This window comes from Hirundo rustica, chromosome 2 (assembly GCF_015227805.2).
Source record: "Hirundo rustica isolate bHirRus1 chromosome 2, bHirRus1.pri.v3, whole genome shotgun sequence".
Lineage (NCBI taxonomy): Eukaryota > Metazoa > Chordata > Aves > Passeriformes > Hirundinidae > Hirundo > Hirundo rustica.
The window spans coordinates 45,532,254-45,541,225 of NC_053451.1; the positions used below are offsets into that span (position 1 = coordinate 45,532,254).

Genomic DNA, 8,972 nt, shown 5'->3' on the forward strand with positions numbered 1-8,972 from the left:
CAGGAAGAAAGCACAGGAATTAAAAACAGATTTAAGAAACTAGGTGCCAAAAGTATCAGTCTTTGATTTTAGAATATTCAAAAGCTTTTAGAATATTCAAAAGCTTTAGAAGAAAGAGAAAAAAGGAGTAAGTACTAAATTTATAGAACTTTACCTCTGCCATGCTGTTTGCCAGTTTCACTAGAAATTGTATGTCTGAAATTGCCTACAGCAAGGAAAAACTGAAAAATGTCTGACTACTTTGACAGAGGTTAGTTTTAGTGAGAAAAATGGAAAATCTAAATAGAGTTATCAACTTCAACTACTTGACCTAAACAAACAGAAAATATTTACAGTGAAGTCTTTGTGCAATGAAATTACTAATGATAACTTAGGACCAGAATGAAAAGTACTCTGTGGCTCGAATTATGCTTACACCAGAGTCACACACAGACATGACATTGGTCTTAACGACAGAACTTTTTAAGCATAATGTAATGCTGCTGAAAAGCATAGTATCTTATTATATTGGTTCTTTACAGCATGGAGATACATTGCCACTTTGTCAGCTTCACTTCGTCAAGTATTTTAAATAATTGTGCAATTTTGCAGCAATTCAGCAGTCAAGACTATATTACCAAGGAAAATTGGGAAGCACTGTAGCATAACCTCACTACATTCTCAAGAGCAACCCGTACGCCTTGTTGATGACACAGAAGTACAAACATTTCCACTATATATTCCTTTATAACAGTGATAATGAAAATTACGCTGTTTAACTTCAAATACTTGCCTTAACCTGCAATATTTCACATACCATGCTGCCAACATTTGCACTACACAGCACACTACAACAGGAACAAACAGTTCAGTACTGTTTGTCAGCACAAGCTCAAGCAAGGCTGGTTAAGATTAGTTACAATGAAAAGGAATAATAACAGAAAATAAGTTTATCCACTACAAGAATGTATTTTCATTTCTCAGGATTCCACTATCTCTGAACTGAGAAAAAGATGGCTTCAAAACATGTAATAAACCTGTCTACTTGTTTCAACACTCTGTTTTGCTTTGGACTATTTTCTATCAATCAGAAGCCACAAGTAACATCTAAACTGCTTAAAAGACTTGCAGTGTGCCTCTTTGGCTCTATCACTGTTGCTGATAGATTCCACAATCCACTTGCAGCATCATGCTCTGCATGGTCACTTCTTTGGTAGTTTTAAAAAGCTCAGGACATTACCTGCAGCAATATGGAGTACAATACATTTGGAGAATTAGCTTCTCCAACAATCATTTTACTGGAAAACTCTGAAGTTCAAATTGAATAAGCATTTGAAGAGTCCACCAATTTACCATCTCCAAAAGCAAATCAGTTAAGTAAGTCCTAGACTTTTGGACTGCCTCCTGAGAATTATTAAATGCGTCTCGTAGGACTGTCCATGCATTACATGGAAGCTACTCCACGAGAACACATCAGCACCAGAATGAGATCCCTTCACTCAACACCCTTTCAAAGTGATCACTTCCCACATTTATCACTTTTTATATATACCTACATACACATCTACTTAAGCAAGAATTTCATGCATAAATGAAATTAGTCTCAATGACAAGACTTTTAAAATATAATGCAATGCTGCTTAAAAACCTCACATAATTAAACATAAGAACAACAAAGAAATATGTTTTCAGTAGGATATCTGCTGAGTAATGGATACTTTTCTCACTAGGAGATGGATACAGAAAAGTTTAACACACGCTGTCCTAGGAAGCAGGACTACTACATAATCTATTCAGAAAAATGCTTAACTAATAAAAATTGAGTTTTCTAAGACTTAGCTTAGATATTGACCACTACAATATTAAAAAAAAATTAGGAAAGTAATTCTTTGTTCTTGACTCAGAAATAAAGGTTGTCCTCAAGAATAAAGGCTGCTATTTATCTGCTTGTAGCTCAGCCTGTTTAATCATTGTTAAGAGATAAGACATTAAAGCATAAAAAGTGTTGAATACCTCCAAAAATTCTTAGATATAAGTAGATGAATGGCACTGCAAGCAGTAGTAGACGACCTCTTCCCTCATCACACCTAAACCCTCTGGCCTACAAAGCATTTAGGTCTTCCAGCTCTGAAATAACAAACCAACTCTAATTTACAGTAACTTCTTATCTGAAGGAAGAGCAGGAAAAAGCTCACTGCCTCCATGAAAAGGATAAAGTTGGGAAACCATGTCGAAAGATTATTTTATAAACAATAAAGATCACCCTTGAGCACCCTTCTGAGTGTGCCCTAATGCTCCAAGGCAAGCCACATTTTAGCATCCAAGGCACATAATTTGGACATAGTAAGAGGAAATCATTCTGTGATGCATTTCAGACACAGTATGAACTACAAAAGTACTACTTTCGTGAAATATATATATATTTTTATGAGACAAAAACGTGCATGACTGTCAAAGAGCACTCGACGTGCAAACCGGGCATCGGGGAAGTTTCCCCTGAAAGTTAGCAGCAAAACGCGGAGCTCACTACAGGCCGTGTGTCTGTGCAAACCACACAGGTCCATCGCTCTGCACGACCAGGGCTGTCATGGGGAGAGGGGAAACGCTCCGTTCTAGGGCAAACCCTGGCTGATCCCGCTGCGGAAAACGCCGGAGTCTCCGTCGGCGAGGCGAGGCTGCTCAGCGTGACGCGCCGCTGGTGCCAAGGGGGCCGGGGACGCGCGTTACCTGCCAGACCACCGGGGCCAGGAGGGCTCCCGCAGCCAAGTCCCGCCTCACCACGGGGTCTGACCACCGCGGACCCCGACCCGTCCGGGGGCCGCCGACAGCCGCTCCCGCGCCCGGGCTCCCCGCGCGCCTCCCAGCCCTGCCCGCCGCCGGGAGCGGGGATGCTGCTGCCTTACCTGAGCCAGGACCGTGGGAAACACGCCCGGCCGCCCGCTGTAACACGCCGCCAGGCAGCCTCCCCCGACCAGAGCGGCGGCGGCGGCGGCCCCCCACGCGGGCGGGCGGCGCTGGCTGCGCGGGGGCCGCATCCCGGCCAGCCGCCCCCGCAGCGGGGCTCGGGCGGCCGCCACCGCCGCCGCTCTCCACGCCGCCGACATCTTCCCGGAAAGCGCCGCGGCGGCCGCGCATGCGCAGTGCCGGGCCCGAGGCCGCGGGGCGGGGGCGGCTCCGGCCCGGTCCCGCCGATCCCGCTCCGCCGCCCGCACGACCGGAGGGGACGGAGCTGGCAGAGAGGTAACCTGGAAGGAGGGTGTAGCCAGGCGGGGGTTGACCTCTGCTCCCAGGCAACAAGCGATGGGACGAGAGGACACAGTCTCAAGCTGCGCCAGGGGAGGTTTTGGTTGGGAATTAGGAGGAATTTCTTCACAGCAAGGATGGTTAGACGTTGGAATGGACTGCACAGGGAGGTGGTGGAGTCAGCGTCCCTGGGCGTGTTTAAGGAAAGACTAGACGTGGCACTCAGTGCCATGGTCTGGTTGACATGGCAGTGTTGGGCCACAGGTTGGATTCCATGATCCCAGAAGTCTTTCCCAACCTAATTGACGCCCTGTTTCTATAACGCAGGCAGAGCGCGCCCGCTCCCTCCGGGGAGCCCCCCAGGTGAGGGCAGGCGGCAGGGCCCCCTTCCAGGCTTCCAGTGGGAGCCAGGCGGGTTCCTGGTGGGGAGGGAAGGCGGGCGGGGCCTGTGCGGTAGGAAGGGAAACGTGGCGACGCTTGCCGAGGTCCTGCGGCCCCAGGGGGGCCGGGGCCACCCCCGTGCGTCTGTCCCAGAGATCAGCTTCACCTCGTTCCCGAAGTGACTCTTCTCCCAGAGCTGGCTCCCACTGCTGTGTGCATGAGGAGCGAGGGGTCACGAGCGGGGTTCAAGGCCCTGCGAGGTACTGAGCAAGGCAGCTGAGGTGAGCTTCCACAAGCGGGGCTGACCCGGCGCCAGTGATTTCCCAGGCGCTGATGGTCCACATGGATGGGTTGCTCAGTGTGCAATCCAGATCAGAAACAACAAAAGCATGAGCAAGTTGAGAATATCCTTTTCAAGGGCAGAGTGGAATGTCTCATGAAATACAGATGACAGAAGATGATTTTACAGAAATTGTCGTGGCAGAGTTGTTAAGAAGAAGCATTACAGAATTACTTGGTCGGCAGTAACACATATGCCAAAAGACTACTACTCACCGTGAATGCTTCAGGCTGCTTTTTTTTTCTCACTGCCATAATTTTAATAAAGCTCTTTAGGTCTTGGTTGGTTACACAAACATTAGATAGCTGATCACATTCACAAATTGGGCCATCTGGGAAGTAATGATAAGGTCATGTGAAGTAAAGCAGAGAGTAAGTTAAAAGTATGTTGGAAAAGTATGTTGGCAGTAGCAGCATCCATATTATGAGATTAGTTCACCTAGTGACTCCATGTGAATGTGGAGAAAGACTGCTGAGAGAACAGCTGCATTCAATTTTCTATTACTTTGGTCTTTGGTTGAAGGCCTTCAGAAAGTACTCAGTCTGTTTTAGCACACTGTATCTTCCACCTCTTTCTGATATGACAGCCAGTACTGTGTTGTCAACATTACAAATGTTCTGGTACAGTCTCTGAATCATGGAAATGCCTTTTTGCCCTCTGTCCATTGACGAAAGGTGATTACCCATCAGTGCCACCAAAGTAATTTTAGTTCCTTTAGTTCTCCTTCCCTGACCCAAATTCAGAGTCATAAATTCACAGAACGTAATTTCAGTCATTTAACTAATGGCATCTCAGAATTTATCCAGTTTTCTTTTAGCACGTGTTGTTTACTGAATGTCATTCTGTGAAGTGTTTGAGACGTCTTCAGTAATCTCAGGACCCAAATCCTTAGCAGGATATAGAACACCTTCTCTGGGGAACACAAACAACTGCTCATTGCAAAATCACCCAGGAGTGCTACATGTGTGGTGAATGGTTTCCATCTCTGCATGCTAATGTACACTGCAAAAGCTTTTTCCTATTCCCAGAGACCTAGAAACTAGCTCATATGGGAAAAGCCTTTTTAATCCCAATATAAAACATAGGAGCAAGATCTGTCAATTGTTATACTCAAACACACTACAAAATCCCACTTCTTCTGTAAAACTTGCAGGAAATTCCTATTGCTTATTTCTGTTTCCCCTCTAGACAGACAAAATATTTTCTGTCCCAATCTTAGAGTTTGACACGTAGTATTTGTACAAACACCTTAAAAGTACTTTCTGTGCAAGCCAATAGCAAGCACTTCAGGAGTGCTGGCAACATCTTAGAAACAACTTGTAAAGGATGGCTTTCTACAGAGAGATTTGATTTCTGAATGCCAGACCCCTTGATGCTGAACACACGACTACAGGGAAGGCAAGGAGGTTTAATTCGTTGTTCTGACGGGCATCCTCAGTTTTCTTTAAGTACAAAGAGATAAGTAGGTCATTTGTCTTTCCTCAGATGACGTTCCTGCCTGGAACAGATACAGCTGCAGTGTGAATGGAGAGCTGTCCTCATATGGCTGTAAGCACGCAATGCTGCTGGGCGAGTTAGGTGTCCTTAGCCACCCCTTCTCTCTCTGCAGCAAATTCACCTCGTGGGCGCAGGGTCCCAAATACGGAGCTGCTGCTGCACTAGTGCTGCTCACGGCTGTGCTGCTGTCGCTGTGCTGGTACAGGTGTGCGTGCTAGAACACACGCTTTAAGCAGCTAGAAAACTCATGGTGAGTCAGACATAGTCCCGTTGCACCCCATGCAGTATCACTGCTTGTGGCAGAAAGCAAAGATCTCTGTGATCTGTAGAAATGACACTGAGAGTCTGATAAGTAGAACACAAGTTTCACCAGAGAAATTGAGTTATGTGGTGACAAATGTCATAAGCTACTGTATGCTGCAGCACTGAAATGTTACATCCCTTTGCTGTCCTGCTCAGTTTGCTCTTCCTTGCTCTTGCAAGCAGAAATCATTACATTTAGCAAGATGCCATGCTTGCTTTCTTAAAAAATGCTTTCTGTGCGGTGACCTCAGACTTTGTACTAGAGGTGTTTGCATTGTTAAAAATTTGAAAAAGCAAATCAAAACACTAATAAAATGTTTTCTGAAATGTTTAAGATGTAATTTTTCTTTAAGATTCAGTGTCCTACTGAATAGTTATGTAACAATGCTTAAATGCAGTCTTTTCTTAGTCTTTCATTAAGCATAATGAATATAATGTAAAGTCACATCAAAAGACAAAAACATACTACCATGAAACAAAACCCTTGTGAGTCCTGCCATCCTTAGGAAATCATGTTCGGCAGAAACTTACTTAAGTTTCATTACAAAGTAAAAAAAAAAAAAAAAAAAAAAATTAAAAAAAAAATTAAAATACCAAGTAAATATACATCTCCTCTTGCCTGAAGGGTCCACTTCCACGTCTCAGTGTCTTTTAAGAGCATTAGGCCAGGTTCCAAGAGGGATTCACTCTCTACTAGAACTCCAATCCCCTCAAGAGCATTAGGCTTAGTGCCAGCGTTCATTTACTCTTGGAACAGCTTAAATTAACTCTTGTTACATTCTGTCCAAACCCTTTCGTACAGAGTAAGAGCTGAGAGCTGGGTTCAGTCAGTTAGTCTGAAGGCCACCCATCATGCTTGTCTGCCTTCCTGGACTTCATATGCTGCATGAGCTGGATTGGGGAAGGCAGTGATCAGCCATTTGTAAGTTGAGGGGGGAAGCTGGCACGCCATCTTTTGTACACATGTCCCCATTTCATGAGAAATAGTGTAGGGGTTTGTCTGACTTATTTAACATAAGTACATGCAACAGTAAGCTCCAACCAAATGTGAGATTTTAGTAGGTTGTGCAGTGTGCTAACAGTATTTTGATACTTTCCTGGCAGAGCTGGACAGGCAAGCTAATTGCTAATAATCAACAGATATCACTGCTTGGTTTTGTAAGTCAAGAACTGGATTGTGAGATTGTATTTTGCCCAACATCAGACAGAAGATTGAAAGGAAAGGTCTCACAAAGCCAGACCTTCTTTAGCCCCTTCAAACTTATATGGTCTCTTAAGAATATCACTTCTGTTTTACTTTAGCAAACATCAGAACAATCTGTTTGCCTATGACTACAAGGCAAACACTCTGAAGCAGGTAAGGATGTTAGCACAGGGAAGACAGATATTCCAAAAAGTGATAACAAAATGTTCTTAACACACTTAGAAAAAGCACAGGGTAGTTGGACAGAACTGGACAGTCATTAAAGTTGGCCAGCCAATACCTTGGTCGCTATCCAGAGGATCAAAAGTCCTGTACCAAGGTTTTCATGGTGAAGGCTAGAAGTCGACTTCGGGGATTTCCAAAGCTTTGTATGTATGTTATTCATAGAACAGTTAGAAACTTTCAGGGTCATCTAGTCCACCTTCCTCCAATGAGCAGAAACATCTTCAGCTAGGTCAGGTTGCTCAGAGCCCTGTTCAGCCTTGACCATTTTCATAATTTCTACCCATCCCTCCTCCACAAGGAAAAAAGAAAAAAACCAAACAACAGAGGAGAGATTAATTTTGAGGAATCTTAATTACCTTCCTCCGATGAAGAATCTTTTAAGCTGTTAGTCTACAAAAAGTCCAGTTGTTTTGTATGCTTTGGAGATGATGGAAAGGGAACTAATTATAGTCAACATTCATCCATTAGTAAAACTGAAAATAAATGTGAACATTTTGTGGCTAGATAACACTATTCAGCTCATAAATAAGAGTTCACAGCAATCTTTGCAGTTAGGAGCTACACTATAAGTATAGCTTATCTTCAAATATTTTCTACTTGCTAAAGTTACTTGAAAGCTTATCATGATAGAGTCCATTTAAAAGGAAAAGAATTAAAATTTATCTAAGATATGTGTCCCCAAATACCTCTCATAGCATTCATTTATATTGACCTTTCTAACACACTGTCTTCCCACTCTTTGTATGTAGTTAGCTGAAAAACATTGCTAGTGTATGAAACAAGTTCCCTCAAACTTCTGAATTACTTTTCTAAGGTTAAGTTGAAAATCAGAGAAAAAAGTTGAAAGCAAAATTCTTACTTTAAAAAAAAACACAATTTGAGAATGGAAGATAACAGTAATGGAATTGGAAAGATTTTTAAATATGATTTCTAAGTTGACAGTGACTTTTTTGTGATAAATATTTGATTTACTACAGAAATGGTACACAGACTGTTTAAACACTACTGTGAACACAAAAGGTATATCAAAACTAATACTCCTTTTTGAAGGAATATCCAGTTTTTAAATTTGAAAAGTATATTTGCTATTACTTTCCAAGTAAAGCTATAGGTCTCAATTCTGTGACAAGTTTCATATATTATGCCTAATTTTAAGCATTTTGAAAAGTTCTGTCATCTGAAGCAAGACTACTTTGACTGTATAAAATTAACTGTATACATAAATCTTTGAAGACTGGGGACTTTCTTGCTATTAGATGAGAGCTGTAGTTCAGCTGGTGTTTTATCTTTTAATGATAAGATCCCATGGCACCTTCGCAACAATAATAGAGGTCTCCTGAAAACGTTTTAAGTAATGGAATTACAGTATGTGTTTTAGCCATTATGTTTTCCTCATGTTTCCAGCTGAATAAGTTATCCTTCCTTTTTCTTCCCTTGCAAACATTCTTCTGCAGTGCTGCTAGCACTGATTAAAAAGAGACCTATATCTAAGTGAAATGCTATTATTTTGACCTTTAACATGTATTTTTATTTACATACAAATATATGCACATTTATATATGTATTTTGCCTATAACATATTAGTCATAGGATTTCCTGAAATCTTATTACCGGGGCTTCCTATGTAAACATAGAATTGTGTTGCTGGGACCTTGCTGTATTTCAGTGAGTGTTTCTTCTTTCTTTTATTCTTTGAAATCAGTGTGAACATTGCAATCAATTTTAATTATACCAGTATTTCACCCTGAATTTTATAAGAAGGGTTGGCAGGAATAACTATAGTTAAGATTGCCTAAGACT

At 42.4% G+C, this 8,972-nt stretch overlaps 1 protein-coding gene across 1 annotated transcript in view; it reads right to left on the bottom strand.

The window, feature by feature from the left end:
- The window catches only part of MICU2 (mitochondrial calcium uptake 2), a 135,770-nt gene extending 132,778 nt beyond the window's left edge, over positions 1-2,992 (bottom strand). The window contains exon 1 of the mRNA XM_040054952.1: positions 2,883-2,992. The gene's annotated coding sequence lies outside the window, so the exon portion shown is untranslated. The remainder of the gene's footprint in view (positions 1-2,882) is intronic.
- Positions 2,993-8,972: the final 5,980 nt, after the last annotated feature.